Here is an 18,658-nt window from a genome sequence, read left to right as displayed (position 1 = left end):
AAATACTAGACAAACAACATTAGTAATAAATTGTTTGTTAAACATCATCAAAACAAGAAGGCCAACAGGCCCATGACCATGAGCCATCTAGCCAATAATAGGCCATATAGTTACTTTGAAGGGTTTTTTAGATATTAGTCCCTTAAATATGAGCGGTTTTTATATTAGTGCCTTAAATCTGAGTATTTTGATATTTGTCCATCAAATTGTCTTAAGTTGTTGATATTAGTCATTCTGCTAGGTTTTATGTTAAAAAATCTAAACCATGGTTGAGTTAATATTAACTATAGATGATAAGTTACCAAAATACTCTCAGTGTAATTCATCCCCACTAAATGACATCCCCTCTCCCTCATTGCATATTTTGATTAAAGTTTAAAAATTCGGTTTTGTAGTAAACTTGGGATGAGTTAGGGTTTAATCTTGGTTAGTGTTTAATTATGCAATGATGAATTTTAATTTGATTAGATTTAACTATGTATTGATGAATTTTAATTTGGTGAGGGGCATAATTGTCCTATTAATATAATAGTTATGGATAATGGAATATTCCCCTATAGATTTTGTTAGGTCTCATATTTATGAGCCTACTATCTAATCTAGTTTTGATGATTAACAAACAATTTCTAACATCGTTTGTCGAGTATTTATGTTTGTTTGTTAGGTATTCTACACAAAGATTCTCGGTCAAAGGTTGGTTGGATTAAGCTTAACGATCATATTCATTGGAGGATGGAAGGATACTTGGAATGAAGCATGATGCAATTCAAGTTCAAAATTCACTATTGCTTCATCCACACTATGAAGATGAGGATTGCCCAAGATCAAACGTCATGGGATCATTTAGCTTGAGTATATCAGTTAGTTTAGTATGTTTATACTTTGTGTGTTTATACGTAGAGCTCAAACTATACACACACATAGTTTATGTTTTATTATTTTCAAGTTTAGCCACATAAATATGAAACGAATGGATATAGCTATTTACACACATATTTGTTTCATGTTTATATGTGCTTGAAATGATTTCATTAAAATAAAGCTTTAACAATTTCATATCAATAAAATCATGTTTATCGTTTTCATATTTTTTGAAAGTTTACACAATATGTGTTTACGGATTAAAAGACTCAATTATATCTTTTATACAATCTATTAATCCATTCAAAAGAAGTTTCAAACTTGTTTGAAATTATTTTGTCAAAATCATGTGTTTTTGAGATTTTGTATTTAGACCAATTTTGAAAAATGATGAGTTTTCACAAATGGAAAATGCAATTTGAAAAATTCTTTTTGTAACATGTTTATTTTCATATTTATAAACATTTACCAAAGTTTTATAATTTTTATAATTTATTTTCTATTTTTTACAGGGGTTCAAAGATTAATTTTCACTATTCAAATATTCACTGTGCACGTTATTAGTCGACTGACGACCGAAGAAGTGCGCTGGAAAAGCATAAAGTTTCTGCTCAGTCGACTGATGAACCATCAGTCGACCGAAGCAGGTCATCAGTCGACCGATGAAGCTTGAGCTGCTTATAACGGTCAGCTCATTAGTCGACTGATGATTAGTCGACTGGCACTGTTTATTAGTCGATTGATGACACTGTAACGACTAGTTTTTCAGCTTCCTGATTTTTTGAGTTTTTTGTCTTTTTACTTGGATTTTCTTGGTTTTTAGGCTCTGTTTTGTGATCCTATATATACCCCTTGCCTTCGATCTTCTGAACTATCTAAGAAAAGTTTAAATCAAGTTTGTTTAAGGTTTCAGGAGTTTTTAAAGTGTGTTTATGTGAAAAGGTTTTCACAAGAGGAGGAGATCATTTCTTTCGCGTTTGGGCTTCAATCTCAATCTCTCTCACTCTTGATTTTCAAAAAAGTTTTGCTAAACTTTATTTCTAGCTTTATATATATGCGTTGTTGATTATCTTTTTATTAAGCAAGATTTTAAATTGACTTTAGTTTTATTATTGCTCTTTGATCGCACACAGCCTATTGAGCTTTTAATAGTACACATTGAGTATAATTTGGGTTGTGGTGAGTGATTCATTGAGTGTGGGCTTAACTTAGGTCTAATCTTGTTTAGAGAACAAATCATTTGTATTTGTGCTTAATTGTTGATAGAACACGTTGTAATACACAATGACACTTAGAGAAGTGGTTGGTAATAGACAATGCCAATTTCAAGAGGAGTGATGTCGGTAGTAAATCCTAGGGAGAGGTCGTAATTCCGAGCACTTGAGGAAGTTGACATGAGTTAGGCCAACACTTAGAGAAGTGTATTGTGTGTTGTGTGATTATAATTGTGTGAGATTGTAAAAGTTTTTGGTGAGCTAGAAAACCAATTGTGTAGTTGATTTTTGATAGGCAAATCTACAAGCGCACGGATTCGTTGTAGCTATCAAGGTCGATCCCACAAGGACTAGGGGTTAATTACCAAATCTCACGTTATTCGACTAGCTAAATCAATGAGTAAATTAGAAGAGATTTAACAAAAGAAATAAAATAAACAACTAATCGGATGGAATTCAATATAATGAAGGACTAGGATTGGGTTATCACCACAACTTAGGTGTTCAATGATGGATTATTTCAATTTTTGGTGTTGGTTTAATCTAGAAAGGGTGAATTAGCCTAAATTAATCTAAAGCCTCTTTCAAGGTCTAAAGATCGTGCCTAATTAATCTCAATTAACCTACTTTCGTGGAATTAAGATTAAGCTAAACACATTAAGCCTTATGCTAACCCAAATCAAATCCCCAAGGAATCTAGCATACTTTCGTGGTTCGAGCTCCCTGCTTAATTTCTAGAGATCCGATATTAATCTTCACCTTTCAGTCCTTCAATTAATTACCTATGATTGCTAATACGGTGATCAAGCGAATCAACAAAATTAAAACACTAGAAATCAAGTTTAAAGATTTAAACTTTCACCAAGAACCTATATCAATTCATCATCAATCATCAAAAAGTTGGGTTCTTTCCCAATCCTAGACAAGAAAACTACTCACATATGATTGGAATAAGAGAATACATCAAATAATTATGCAAATCAATCATAAGAAGAAATAAATCAAAGAGAGGAAAGAATTAACCCGTCTTTCAATTGAGATCTTCAAAATCAAAACTTGCAATCCAATCTTGTACAAGAAATTAGTGTCTTTCTTCAATACTTAAACTCCAAAATAATTGCTATTTGATGGCTAAGAGAACATAACAAAAGATATTCAAAATCCTAAGTCAAAACATCTATTTATATGTCCCTAAAAATCTGAAAAATAACTAATTCCCGTGCCACATGTGTGGTCTGCACCACACCAGGGTGTGGTAGGGGCTGTTTTACTGATTTTGTGCTTGTTTCTTCAGTTTTTGGTATTTTAGCTATAACTTTTGCGTCCGACCTCGGAATGAGGTGATTCAAATTGCGTTGGAAATCTGTTGAAGAGATCTACAACTTTCATCTTTTGAGTTTTTCTTGATTCGAACTGTATCATGGTCTAAATTCCAGTTCGTCATACTCGTGCATCCATTTTCTTCACGAACCATGCCTTCGAAATCTTGTTGTTGCTTCAAACTCTTGTATAACTTCCAACGATCATCAAATCTTTCAATCTTGAACCAATACCTACATATAAGAATACAAACCACAGCAGTATCCTCGATCTAAACACGAAATATGCATTAAACACTCGTAAATCATGCTTGTAACACACTAAGATAATGCATATTTTTCGTGTTTATCAACTCCCCCAAGCTTAGACTTTTGCTTGTTCTCAAGAAAATAGACAATAAAAATTAGGAGGAGTGAAAGCCAAATAGAGTAGGGATCACCCCCTCATCAATCCTTTAACCAATATCAAACATATCACAAAATAAATACTTTTCATCGGGACTTAACAAATTAATTTCCAAAACTCTCAACAAAATCACATTTCAAAATTTATTTAAGATCACAAGCGTCACAAGTTAAGGATAACCATCCTATCCAATTCTCAAGTCAAAGTAGGAAAAAGAAATTCATGTAACTAGCTTCAATCCCAAAGTACTAAAATTGAGACCTTCAGGTAGTTAAATTGGTAGACCTCACTTTAGGATAAGTGGACTCTCAATCTCTCATGTGTTTAAGGATGGGATTGTATCGCTCAAAATTCTTCCGAATAGATATATTCAATCCATAAGCTTGCATTTCATCTCAATTCTCCACCACTTCGAAAACTAATGTATGCAACAAAATCATGAGGTCTTTTATTTGGTTGTAATGGGGCTAGGGTCAAAAGGGTAAGATAGATATTTGGGATTGGTTGAAAGCCTATCACTAGTGGAGCTATGATTGCAAAAGATTATATCTCAAAGTAAGATCAATGACATCTACACAAACTCCATCATCTATTAAAGAACTTCTTCCAACTACTCCTTTTAGTATGCCATAATAAATTCTTTCGACACCCGCAATTACATACACCATAAAGATGACACTTTATTCATCTTTTTTTTTGAATTAGTTTTTTTTTTCTTTTTTTTCGAAAGAATTATGAAAAGGAAGCAAACGCCTACTTTCACACCCCCAAGCTTACACCACATTACTCATATAACCCATTGTATCATAAAATGTGCTCCACTAGCTTAGGCAATGGGTAAGGAATAAAATCAGGTTTTGAAGGTTACATATGTGGGTTTAATCAAAAAAATTAGGCTCATAAGCTCAAGGGGGCTAATCAAAGGAAACAATAGTGCATGGTAGGCTATTTGGCAAATGTGGACTATAAACAAAAATGTGCCTCAATCACCTTTTATGCATACAAAAGTTATATGTGGCCTTAAAGAGATTCAATGCAAGTTCTAGTATCCTACACCATTGGAGAATATCACACAAGAAAAGAAAAGAATGGTTGGATGTGTAATGCATCCAATTTCAGGCTCAAAATCTCACGGGTTTTATTTGTCTACCAAATTTAATTCCCCTCTTGTCTCAATAGAGTAATGGTTATGACGCTAGCCACATAAATGCTAAATCCTATAAGACAAGAGAACATTCAAGTTTGGTTCTCCTGTATTGTTAACTTGCAATCAAAAGCATTTTAGAATCAATTGAAAGATGGTATAAGAAGTTGTCAAGTCCCGATTAATAAGCATCTATCTAGTTCAATGATCAATAAAGGTTGAGGATTCATGTCATCATCAGGAGATCATTTCCCTATTTTGTTTTTTTTGTTTTTTTGTTGTTTTTTTAATTAACAAAGCAAAGAAAAACAAAAATAAAAGAAAAACATGCAATTATAGAAAGGCAACCAATGAATAAACAACCCACACCCCCAAGCTTAAGATCTACATTGTCCTCAATGTAATAAGATAGAAATGAATGTAAGGGTGCAGAGGACATACCAACTCACTGGTCAGAACAGCAAATGCTCCATCGGGTATTTCTTCCTCTCCTTTGACGCTTTTAGCCACTAAATTGGTTGGTCGCTCATAAGATTTATTCTGAACAGTAAGCAACTCATCGACAACATTGACATTTCCAGCAACTTCAATAGGACTATAACCTGCCAACTTCCTAGATTTGCCTTCTTATGCAAAACGAGGTCAAATCGATTAAGGAGTGCTGATAAAGATGTAGCTGAGCCACCACGAATAATTCCTTCAGTAAATATATTCACTGCCCATTGATCAACTCCAAGCAATATTCCAAGGTATTTAGCTGAAGATTGCAACACTTGGTCGTATAGTTCTGCATTGCTTGATGACGGTAGACGAGTTCTATCAAGAAATGATTTTGCATATAATGCTCACTGGTTATCTCGTTGGCTGCACATCTCCAAGCCATTATTCCATCCTTTAATGCAGTATAATAGATCGTCATTATCATCGGTCGATAGAGCAAGATTTCAAGAACTAGACCGATGAAATAAATAATTTTCTCTGATTTAGCATTGTTCATCTCTTCATATCCCTGCTCAAAAGCGGTCCTCACCATAAAATCAAGATTAATCCAAAAAAAAGAAATAAAAAATGAGATCCTTCAGATGCTCATGGGAGTTGAGTAACAGAAGCATGAAAATTCAACAATCACACGAGATGGTGGTGGTGTTGATCGCCAAAATTGAAACAGGGGTAGGGTGATCGCTGAATCAAAGATGTGAGGAGTGGCGGTGATTTCAGATCTGCCTTTGTGCTCAAGAGAAATGGTAGTTCAGAAGTCATTGCCATGTATGATAACTTGGATTGTTCAGGTCTGCACAGTAGGAGCTCTGCACCAAGCTGACTTCACTGCACTTCGTGTGGCTGCTACAACGTGGCATGCTGAGCTATGGTCGGAGATGATGTGGAGGGTGGAGTAGGCGATGGTGAGAGATGACGGCGGTTGGTTGGAGGTGAAAGAGGGGTGGCTGCGGTTGTGAAGCGATTTGGGTGATGAGAATGCAGGCGGCCTGCGGTCGATGAAGAGTGGAGGAGGAGGAGGCGTGTTTGGCAGGTGAGGAGCGGCGGCAGATCTGGCACGCGATGGTGAATGTCGACGGTGATGATGTTGATGAAGGAGAAAGGCCGACGTTGTACTGCACGATGAAGGATGCGAAGGGAGGGCGCGACATAGATCGACGGAAATGCGAGTGTGTTGTCTGCATCCGGAGATAAAAAGGTGGTGGCTCGGCGTCGGAGATGGTTCAGAGATGAAAGCCGGCGGTTGAGCTTGGCTCAGTGCTGGCGACGAAGGATGGCGAAAGGGGGATCGAAGGTCGCTGGTCCTGAGGGAAGGAGGCGGTCGGTCGGCGATTTGGTCGGAGATAGTGAAGTGTTTGGTCGAAGAGGGGGATGCGCTGGCGATCAGGTCGGTGGTCGAAGATGGGAGGCGGCGCTGAACGAGAGGTAGAGGAGGCGATGATTTGGGTTAGGGAAGGTCGAAGAAGATGAAAGGAAAGAAGGTGGGGGTCTGGTTGCTGGGTTGAAGAGGGATTTTTCGGTTTTTTTTCTCTATTTTTTTTCAGCGAACCACAGGTGTGGCGATGGGTGTGGTAGAGTCTGGATTTTTTTCCTGTAGACCGTGGATGTGGTGTACACCACCCCTGGGTGTGGTAGGCTCTGAAATTTTTTTTCCTGTGCACCATGGGTGTGGTGTACACCACCCCTGGGTGTGGTAGGCTCTGCCACTCCATTTTAACTCATTTCTCTACAGTTTTTTTTCATTGTCTTCCTTTCTTCACAACTGCATGATCAAAAATATTATAAGTTAAATTTGTGCCGATCCAATTGCCTAAAAAAATTAAAAAAAAATAAATGAAATAAATAAAAAATAAAAAAAATTCAAAAAAAAGTGGATGAAAACTTGGGTTGCCTCCCAAGAAGCGCTCGTTTATGGTCATGAGCTCGACCCCTTTTGCGCTCAATTCTCCGACGAAGGGGGATCGGAAAGGGTATAAGTGACCCCTTTCTTGTTTTGTTCACCTACAATATAGTGCTTCAATCGTTGCCCATTCACCTTGAAAGATCCCGCTGTTTCGCTCCAAACTTCAACAACTCCACTAGGAAAAACCTTACAAACTTGAAAAGGTCCGGACCACCGAGATTTGAGCTTGCCCGAAAGAAACTTCAAACGAGAGTTGAAAAGTAGCACCATATCTCCTTGATTAAACTCTCTTCGAAGAATATTCTTGTCGTGCCATCGTTTAGTCCTTTCTTTATAAATACGAGCATTCTCATACGAATCCAAACACAGCTCATCTAGCTCATGAAGTTGAAGCTTTCTTTTCTCACCTGCGGTCTTCATATCAAAATTGAGGAGTTTGATAGCCCAATACGCCTTGTGCTCTAACTCAACTGGGAGATGACATGATTTACCATACACCAACTTGAACGGTGTCATGCCTATGAGTGCTTTATCCTCTTCACAAGTAGAACCTTTTGACTTTAACTTTAGACTTTCAAACTTTTCATTTCGAAATGGAGCAGTTGATGTTGATTCTAAAGATTGAGCATACACGGCTACCTCCGGGTCTTCATCATTTATTGAATCGTCACTTACCAAACACTTTTCAAGTGGATCAGCTGAGTAATGGTTTGCAAGTTGCTCATGTGTAGACTTGTCAATCACGTCGACCCTGTAACAAACTTTATCAGTTAGAGGGGGTTTCATAGCATTGCTCAAATCAAATTCTACCTTCTCCCCTCCAATATTTAGGGAGAGACTTCCATTTTTAACATCGATTATAGCACCTGCAGTAGCAAGGAAGGGTCTTCCTAATATAATTGGGATGTTAGAATCTTCTTCCATTTCTAAAATAACGAAATCAACCGGGATAAAGAACTTACCGACCTGGATAGGTACATCTTCAAGTACACCTATCAGATATTTTATCGATCGATCCGCCAATTGGAGTGATATCGTGGTTGGCTTCAAATCACCTATTCCAAGCTTCTTACAGATAGACATTGGCATCAAGCTTACGCTTGCACCTAAATCACACAAAGCACGGTTAATAGAGACATTACCAATAACACAAGGAATAGAAAATGAACCTGGATCCTTAAGCTTAGGAGGCAACTTGTTTTGGATGATAGCACTACACTCTTCAGTAAGGGCCACAGTCTCGTATTCTTCCAACTTCCTTTTATTGGATAGGATCTCTTTCAAGAACTTAGCATAGGAAGGCATTTGAGAAATAGCTTCAGTGAACGGGATATTAATGTGCAACTTTTTCAAAATCTCCAAAAATTTACCGAACTGCTTTTCTAACTTAGCCTTAGCTAACCTTTAGGGAAAGGGTAGAGGAGGCTTATAAGGAGCGGGGGCCACATATTTCTCAGCTTTCTCTTCTTCCTGCATCTGGGTATCAGTATCCACATCTATCACATTTTTATTTTTCTCTTCATGATGACCATCTACCCCATCATTTTCCTTCATCTTAGGTCCCTCATATTGTTTTCCACTCCTAAGAGTTATAGCATTCACATGACCCCTGGGATTCGTCTCGGGTTGTCCAGGTAGCATGCCTGAAGGCCTACAAGAAGAGCTAGCATTTTGTGCCAGTTGAGTGATTTGTGTCTCTAACATCTTGTTATGTGTAGCTAGGGAATCCATCTTAGAGGCCAATTGTTTTACTACCTCATTCGTGGTTTGTAGTTGTTGCTTAAACTCTTCATTCAATTTCGACTGAGTTGTCACAAACTTCTCCATCATATTTTCCAAATTTGACTTTTGAGAAGGGAAATTGGATTGAGGGGGACGAAAACCAGGAGGACCAAAATTAGATGCGGGCATGGGATTTCCAGGTGGGTTTCTATAAGATAAATTAGGATGATTCCTCTACCCCGGATTATAAGTGTTGGAGAATGGGTCTCCCTTCTGATTAAAGTTATTAACATAGTTAACTTGCTCATTACCAGAAGTATCAATGGATGGGGGGTTTCCTAATTGACATTGAAGTGCAGAATGACCCACATAACGACATATCTCACATGAAATTAAAGTAGACGCCACAGAATTAATACTCAAACTTTCAACTTTTTTAAATAAAGCATCAACTTTAGAAGATATTGTAGGTGTCTAAAATTGTCTACGAGAGCCCACACGAAACTCGAAGCAATGAATGGGCGAGTCAAGAAGATTCGTCAAACCAACTCGTGCGCGTCAGTCAAACGCGTGCACGTCAATCAACTCGTGCGCGCCAGTCAACGCGCGCACGTCGATCGGCCCGTGCACGTCGGTCAAACGTGTGCACGTCAATCAACTCGGGCGCGCCAGTCAACGCGCGCACGTCGATCAGCCCGTGCGCGTCGGTCAGCGCGCGTACGTTGAATCAACTCGTACGCGCCGGTCAAACGCCGTCAAACCAACTCGTGCGCGCCAGTCAACGCGCGCACGTCAATCAGCCCGCGCGCATCGATCAGCACGCGTATGTTAACCAACGCGCGTTCGACGATCGGTCTCGCGACGAAGCATACAAATCAACAAATCTATCGAATACGCGACAAGAACAAATCCCGGAAGAAAGAAACCAAAAAAAGGGGAAAAAAGTCGGCGAACCCGCGCCAAGCGCAGGACGGAATGATCCGACCCGCGCAAGCGCGGGACGGATCAATCCGACCGGCGCATGCGCGGGTCGGATCAATCCGACCCGCACATGCGCGGGTCGGATGATTCCGACCCGCGCAAGCGCGGGTCGGATTATTCCGACCCGCGCGAGCGCGGTCCCAAAACACGTTTTGACGGTTTTAAATTGTTTTTTGCAGGGTTTATCGGTTCCAGGGGTTCTTAACTGACTTGAGACCATCTCCAAACGTGGTTAGGTTGCTGTTGACTGAAGATAGAGCCAAATCACTTGTTCTCATCCAAATAACCGCATTCGAGGCCTATAAATATGAGCCAAAGGCCTCCATTTTCGGGGGCTGGAATTTTATCAAGAGGACGAGGTGCTGCTGGATTGGAGAGTGAAGGAGGAAGGTCAACGAGATCCCGGCGAACTTCAGCACAAAGGAGAAGCCGTTCGAAGGATCAGAAGCCCGTACGTCCGCTCCTTGAGATTAGGCTTGGTCTTAATCTCGAGAAGAGCCCTGATTTCGCTTTGTCGATCTCAGCGCCTCTAATCAAAAAACCTTCCCCGGTGAAGGTGAAGCTTTGCAAAATTTTCTGCAACCGGATCTGATTCGCGGTTGTCCACGGATTAACCCCGGCACCGGCAAAGAACCCACGCAAGCAAGAGCCGATAAACAGATCTTGTGTTTATTTTCAAGAAAGTTGTAATCTTTTATTCTTTTGTTGTTTGAATTCATTTGTAACGCTTAAAGTTTAATGAAATCAATGACTAAGGTAACTTTCGACGGAAACAAACTGGTGACCACAGTGGGAGCCGACAGCCTTTCTGCGAAGGCTGACGTGTTGCAACCTCGGATCCCAATCCCGGTTAAAACGGAGGTCGAATATGAGTTCGACCAGCAGAAGTACGAGGAATACTTGTCCTCTTCCAGATCGGCCTCTCCTCACAGATGCAGGAAGGCCTACTCCAGGAAGACCCGTTGGACTTCAGCTGCAGAAGCCCAAGAAGAGGATCTTCTCACCACCGCGGCTCACAACGCCCCGTTGGCATCCGACGAGGCTAAAACTACAGATCTGAACCCCTTAAGCAAAGGGTCGACTGTTGAGGATGTGCCCACTCTATCAAAGAGAGCACGTCAGAGGCGACGCCAACGCCTCGCACGCCAACTGGCCAAAGCTTTGGAACCAGTGGATGGAATCCGCTATGAGGCAGATCTGAAATATAGGAGGCGCCAACCATCACAACAGATAATGGACAGCCCCTCCCCTTTCAAACCAGCGAAGAACGAATGGGTTCGCGTCAAAAGGACCCGATCAACTCTTCAAGAGCGGATTCATAAACGCCGCGCATTGCTTGCACAAGCAAAAATTCTTGTGGTCACTCCAATCCGACCTTCCAACTTGCGGGTCGTCCAAATCCGACCTTCCAACTTGCGGGTCGTCCAAATCCGACCTTCCAACTTGCGGGTCGTCCAAATCCGACCTTCCAACTTGCGGGTCGTCCAAATCCGACCTTCCAACTTGCGGGTCACCCAAGTCTGACTCGCAACAGATTCAAGGCAGAAAGTGTCCTGCACCTATTTCTTCGATTCCATCGAGTTCCGCACCTCCGGTTGAGATTTGTGACAGTGTGGATTTGTCCCATTTCAAGATGACCATCAAAGATCGCCTTGGCCCTTCACCCGATGATCGGGGCAAAACTCCGGTCAAAGAGCGCTTAGGCCGATTGAATGAATCTCGAGCACATTGTCAGGCTGGAGGTCGTCATCCTAAGCAGTGGAAGAGAAGGTATAACGGGAAAAGTCCCGTAAATGACCGCATTGGACTGCGTGTTGAAATCCAGGAGCCTGTTGAGGGCCGACATTCACAAAAACGTCGCCTTAGACATGCGACTCCTGAAAATGCTAACAAAGCGTTGTATCCTCAGAAGAAAACGTACTCGTCAGACGAAGACGTTATACCTGGGAAGTCGTGCCAACACACGATAGGTTGCTCCAGTCATCAAACTGACGAGTTGTACTATCAAGCTGGGGGTGCGAACAAATCCAGGAAAATGAGTGCCCGGAATACAGATTCTCACTGTCCATGTGCCAAAATCATCAAGGCAGTGTTGTCAGAATGTTGCTGTTCCAAGACCACCCCGGAGAGAGTTTCAGTATTTGAAAGAATCTCCACCAAAACGTCTGAATCCAGACCAAGACGTTTCCGAAAGAAGAGAGTTGTTCTCCAAGATGATGAATTTCCAAATGTATCTGTTAACATGACCGGAAGAGGAAAGTCAACGCGACACTTCAGTCCGGATCAGTTCACCGAAGTGTCCTAACGTATGACTCGATTGCGAACAGGGACCAGTAGGCGAAAGAACTACCAAAGAATACAGAAGGGACTTCTGCGGAGTGCGAAGATGATGAAGTCGAACCGTCGAAGGAGCCTGGAGCGGAGAAGATGGGAGCGGAGCTGCGGAGTGCGGAGATGATGAAGTCGAACTGTCGAAGGAGCTGGAGCGGAGAAGATGAAAGGCGGCTAGGGTTCGGGAGTGAACTGAGGGATTCGTCGCTTTTTTAGCCTCTTTTAACAAGCGGGTTCGGGTCGGGTTTGGGGCAAAAAAAATCAAAACACATTTGATAGCGGGTTAGCGGTTTTAGCGGGTTTGGCCGCTTTTATCCGCTTTTGGCCGCTTTTATCCGCTATTGAGCGCTTTTACGCGCTATTCGAGCGCTTCGCGGTTTTTTCCGCTAAATCCCGCCGCGAACCCCCTACGCGTAGCGCTTAGGGGCCGCGATCCGCTATAGCCCCGCTATTGCCCCGCTATTTGCCGCTATTTACAACACTGTTTAGAAATAATCTCCGGGAATGAACCCTTAATGGTGCGGTCATTCGTTGGCACTCTTCGCGGAGCAGCCTTCGATTGGTATCGCCGCCTCAAGCCGGGGAGCATTGGCAGTTGGGATGACATGGAGGATATGTTTCTCACAAATTTCTTTGACGACGACACTGAGGTCTCGATCGGGACATTATTTGATGAGAAACAAAAGGACGGAGAGTTAGTAGAGAATTTCATTAAACGGTTCCGAAACAAAGCCATGAATTGTAGGGATCCGATTAGTGAGGACTTCATCCTGGAGACTTGTCATAACAATCTTTCATTGGATATTCTCGAAGCTATGGGAATGGCACCATCTAAGACCTGGAAAGATTTGAAAGTCCGAGGGGAAAGAGCGGAACGTTTCCTCAAGAGGAGAAAGGCCGAAAGAGGTCAAACGACGACACCAGCCCCGCAACAGAATTTTGTTTCTAAGGGTAAAGGGAAAGCGCACGCGAATGCAGTGGACGCGAACCAAACATTCGAAGTGCAATCGCAACCACAATAGCAGCAGTCACGGTGGCAACAACAGCCTCAGAAACAGAAGACTTCGGAACCGAAATTCCCGAAGGTCTACTCATTCAAAGAAGATGAAGTCCCCGGTATTTTCAAATACCTCATAGAAAACAACAAGATTAAGTTGCCTCCAATCCAAGATCAGGAAGACGCCAAAAGGGTTAATGACCCGAAATACTGTGCATTCCACAAAGCGGTGCACCACCCTACCAAGTCGTGTTACGCCCTAAAAGACAAGATCCAAGCTTTGATTGATGTTGGGGTCATCACTATGAAGCAACCTAAGGAAAAGAATGTGGGTGCAAATGCAGTTTCAATCAGCTTTGGGTCTGTTCCTTTGAATTGGTTTGAGCCTGAGCCTGTGATAAATGTGGCAATGAAGACCGTCAACGACGATCCTCACAAACAACGTCAGAAGGGACTTGTGCCACACACAGCCCCAAATGGCAAGATTCTATGGGTTCATCCCGATCTGATTGAAGATGAACAATGGGCCGGATCGTCACCCTAGAAGAAATCAAAAGGCAAAGGAAAATCCTGTTACGAAACCTCGATCGTTCCAGAGGAAGACGACGAAACAATTCCTACTTTTTCATTTTCCGACAATGAACATGAAACTTTTGTAACCACCAGAGAGCCAGTCCTCACCACTAGAAATGGGAACGAGTATCGTTTCAAATATCCAAGTGTTTCTGATCGACTGGCTGGGGCGGAGATGATTACAACTACCCCCGTACCTGCTGAGAAGACCCAACAGGGGCCCCTGCACCAAGATGTTCAAAACCCAAGGCAGTCTCGATTCAATTAGCCGATTGGAAGAGATAAACCGGGAAATTCAAACACTTCATACAACTTCGATGTTATGACCCAATTGGCTAACATCCCAGTGAAAGTAACTCTACACGAGTTATCACGTCTTTCTAAAAACACTAGGGATGCGTTCAACATTACTCCTGACCAGCTCACTCAAATAGTTCAAGAAGCGTTAATCAAGCAGAAAGAAGAATTTGAGGGTAAGATGGAATTGGCTATGCGACAAATAAGAGAGTTGCAAGCTGAAAGGTGTAAATTTCCTAAATCTGATCATCAAGCTGGGTCTAGCTGTTGCGCTACACCAACCACGCCTATTCCAGATAGGACAAATAACAATGGTCCGAATCTGAATATGGTCATCAAGACTGATTCACCCCTCGATAACACTGGGGGTGGTACGACCAGATCCTTCAATGACACTGGGGGTGGCCTAATTCCTACTTCTCGACATCATTCAAAGAAAAATGAAAATGAAGACGAAAAGCGGAAAGAAGTCGAGTCTGTCACCACCTCGACTAGACGCTATCCCTGAAGACGAAAAGCAGAAAGAAGTCGAGTCTGTCACCACCTCGACTAGACGCTATCCAAAAGAAAGAGAGTTGAGGAAAGCCAATCAGAGTTTGTACCCAGGTTCGCTGCTGATCAAACGTCACAATGACAACCATGGGAGCGATCGCCACAACAGTCGCTTCAGATGCAACGATACTCTTTCAAGGATGATGAGGTTCCAGCCATCCTCAAGTACCTCCTAAAAAACGACAAAATCAAGCTCCCACCTATTAAAAGCGAGGAGGAAGCCAACGGGAGTTCAGACCCAAAATATTGTGAATACCACAGGAGGATCCATCATTCCACCAAGACTTGTATCACTCTCAAAAATACAATACAGGCCTTAATTGAAGCCGGTGTCTCAATGGCAGAATAAACCGAGTGAGAACGACCATTACTCCGAAAAGTATACGAGTATAAACTGCTCCTTTCAAAACTCCAACAGGTATACGAGTATAAACTGTTTTCCTTGTATCAAACGGGAAGTTCCTGGAGAATAATATACATAATATTCTTAAGGATAACCCGACATCAACAAAAGGGTTGAAAATAAGACATTGCTTATTGGACTCAGTTTCGCCAAAGAGTTAGGGTCGAATATCTCAAAAGTTTTCGGTGATTCTCAACTAACAGTCAACTGCGTTTATAGTAGAGATAACCTACTCAACGGCGTATATCGCCTTATTACCAAAGAAGGCGATCGACTTATGATGCCGATAAACGGCAAGTTCCTGAAGAAATACTACCCTTAGTGTATTCAGGATAATCAATGTATCGGGAAGTTCCCAGAGGAATACTGCATGTGGTATTCTTAGGGATAACCCAGTTGCTATAATAAATAAAAATTCACACTTGGACTCTGAATGTTTTCGAAGTTAAAGCGTGTTTTATTATTGATTTCTGTAGAGTGTTAGTTCTAATCTGCACAGTGTTAGTTCTATTCTGTAGAGTGTTAGTTCTAATCTGCACAGTGTTAGTTCTATTCTGTAGAGTGTTAGTTCTAATCTGCACAGTGTTAGTTCTATTCTGTAGAGTGTTAGTTCTAATCTGCACAGTGTTAGTTCTATTCTGTAGAGTGTTAGTTCTAATCTGCACAGTGTTAGTTCTATTCTGTAGAGTGTTAGTTCTAATCTGCACAGTGTTAGTTCTATTCTGTAGAGTGTTAGTTCTAATCTGCACAGTGTTAGTTCTATTCTGTAGAGTGTTAGTTCTAATCTGCACAGTGTTAGTTCTATTCTGTAGAGTGTTAGTTCTAATCTGCACAGTGTTAGTTCTATTCTGTAGAGTGTTAGTTCTAATCTGCACAGTGTTAGTTCTATTCTGTAGAGTGTTAGTTCTAATCTGCACAGTGTTAGTTCTATTCTGTAGAGTGTTAGTTCTAATCTGCACAGTGTTAGTTCTATTCTGTAGAGTGTTAGTTCTAATCTGCACAGTGTTAGTTCTATTCTGTAGAGTGTTAGTTCTAATCTGCACAGTGTTAGTTCTATTCTGTAGAGTGTTAGTTCTAATCTGCACAGTGTTAGTTCTATTCTGTAGAGTGTTAGTTCTAATCTGCACAGTGTTAGTTCTATTCTGTAGAGTGTTAGTTCTAATCTGCACAGTGTTAGTTCTATTCTGTAGAGTGTTAGTTCTAATCTGCACAGTGTTAGTTCTATTCTGTAGAGTGTTAGTTCTAATCTGCACAGTGTTAGTTCTATTCTGTAGAGTGTTAGTTCTAATCTGCACAGTGTTAGTTCTATTCTGTAGAGTGTTAGTTCTAATCTGCACAGTGTTAGTTCTATTCTGTAGAGTGTTAGTTCTAATCTGCACAGTGTTAGTTCTATTCTGTAGAGTGTTAGTTCTAATCTGCACAGTGTTAGTTCTATTCTGTAGAGTGTTAGTTCTAATCTGCACAGTGTTAGTTCTATTCTGTAGAGTGTTAGTTCTAATCTGCACAGTGTTAGTTCTATTCTGTAGAGTGTTAGTTCTAATCTGCACAGTGTTAGTTCTATTCTGTAGAGTGTTAGTTCTAATCTGCACAGTGTTAGTTCTATTCTGTAGAGTGTTAGTTCTAATCTGCACAGTGTTAGTTCTATTCTGTAGAGTGTTAGTTCTAATCTGCACAGTGTTAGTTCTATTCTGTAGAGTGTTAGTTCTAATCTGCACAGTGTTAGTTCTATTCTGTAGAGTGTTAGTTCTAATCTGCACAGTGTTAGTTCTATTCTGTAGAGTGTTAGTTCTAATCTGCACAGTGTTAGTTCTATTCTGTAGAGTGTTAGTTCTAATCTGCACAGTGTTAGTTCTATTCTGTAGAGTGTTAGTTCTAATCTGCACAGTGTTAGTTCTATTCTGTAGAGTGTTAGTTCTAATCTGCACAGTGTTAGTTCTATTCTGTAGAGTGTTAGTTCTAATCTGCACAGTGTTAGTTCTATTCTGTAGAGTGTTAGTTCTAATCTGCACAGTGTTAGTTCTATTCTGTAGAGTGTTAGTTCTAATCTGCACAGTGTTAGTTCTATTCTGTAGAGTGTTAGTTCTAATCTGCACAGTGTTAGTTCTATTCTGTAGAGTGTTAGTTCTAATCTGCACAGTGTTAGTTCTATTCTGTAGAGTGTTAGTTCTAATCTGCACAGTGTTAGTTCTATTCTGTAGAGTGTTAGTTCTAATCTGCACAGTGTTAGTTCTATTCTGTAGAGTGTTAGTTCTAATCTGCACAGTGTTAGTTCTATTCTGTAGAGTGTTAGTTCTAATCTGCACAGTGTTAGTTCTATTCTGTAGAGTGTTAGTTCTAATCTGCACAGTGTTAGTTCTATTCTGTAGAGTGTTAGTTCTAATCTGCACAGTGTTAGTTCTATTCTGTAGAGTGTTAGTTCTAATCTGCACAGTGTTAGTTCTATTCTGTAGAGTGTTAGTTCTAATCTGCACAGTGTTAGTTCTATTCTGTAGAGTGTTAGTTCTAATCTGCACAGTGTTAGTTCTATTCTGTAGAGTGTTAGTTCTAATCTGCACAGTGTTAGTTCTATTCTGTAGAGTGTTAGTTCTAATCTGCACAGTGTTAGTTCTATTCTGTAGAGTGTTAGTTCTAATCTGCACAGTGTTAGTTCTATTCTGTAGAGTGTTAGTTCTAATCTGCACAGTGTTAGTTCTATTCTGTAGAGTGTTAGTTCTAATCTGCACAGTGTTAGTTCTATTCTGTAGAGTGTTAGTTCTAATCTGCACAGTGTTAGTTCTATTCTGTAGAGTGTTAGTTCTAATCTGCACAGTGTTAGTTCTATTCTGTAGAGTGTTAGTTCTAATCTGCACAGTGTTAGTTCTATTCTGTAGAGTGTTAGTTCTAATCTGCACAGTGTTAGTTCTATTCTGTAGAGTGTTAGTTCTAATCTGCACAGTGTTAGTTCTATTCTGTAGAGTGTTAGTTCTAATCTGCACAGTGTTAGTTCTATTCTGTAGAGTGTTAGTTCTAATCTGCACAGTGTTAGTTCTATTCTGTAGAGTGTTAGTTCTAATCTGCACAGTGTTAGTTCTATTCTGTAGAGTGTTAGTTCTAATCTGCACAGTGTTAGTTCTATTCTGTAGAGTGTTAGTTCTAATCTGCACAGTGTTAGTTCTATTCTGTAGAGTGTTAGTTCTATTCTGCACAGTGTTAGTTCCGTTCTGTAGAGTGTTAGTTCTAATCTGCACAGTGTTAGTTCTATTCTGTAGAGTGTTAGTTCTAATCTGCACAGTGTTAGTTCTATTCTGTAGAGTGTTAGTTCTAATCTGCACAGTGTTAGTTCTATTCTGTAGAGTGTTAGTTCTAATCTGCACAGTGTTAGTTCTATTCTGTAGAGTGTTAGTTCTATTCTGCACAGTGTTAGTTCCGTTCTGTAGAGTGTTAGTTCTAATCTGCACAGTGTTAGTTCTATTCTGTA

Source organism: Asparagus officinalis, chromosome 10 (assembly GCF_001876935.1).
Source record: "Asparagus officinalis chromosome 10, Aspof.V1, whole genome shotgun sequence".
Taxonomy (NCBI): domain Eukaryota; kingdom Viridiplantae; phylum Streptophyta; class Magnoliopsida; order Asparagales; family Asparagaceae; genus Asparagus; species Asparagus officinalis.
The sequence above is the reverse complement of the archived record's forward strand: the minus strand, read 5'-3'. Positions refer to the sequence as shown.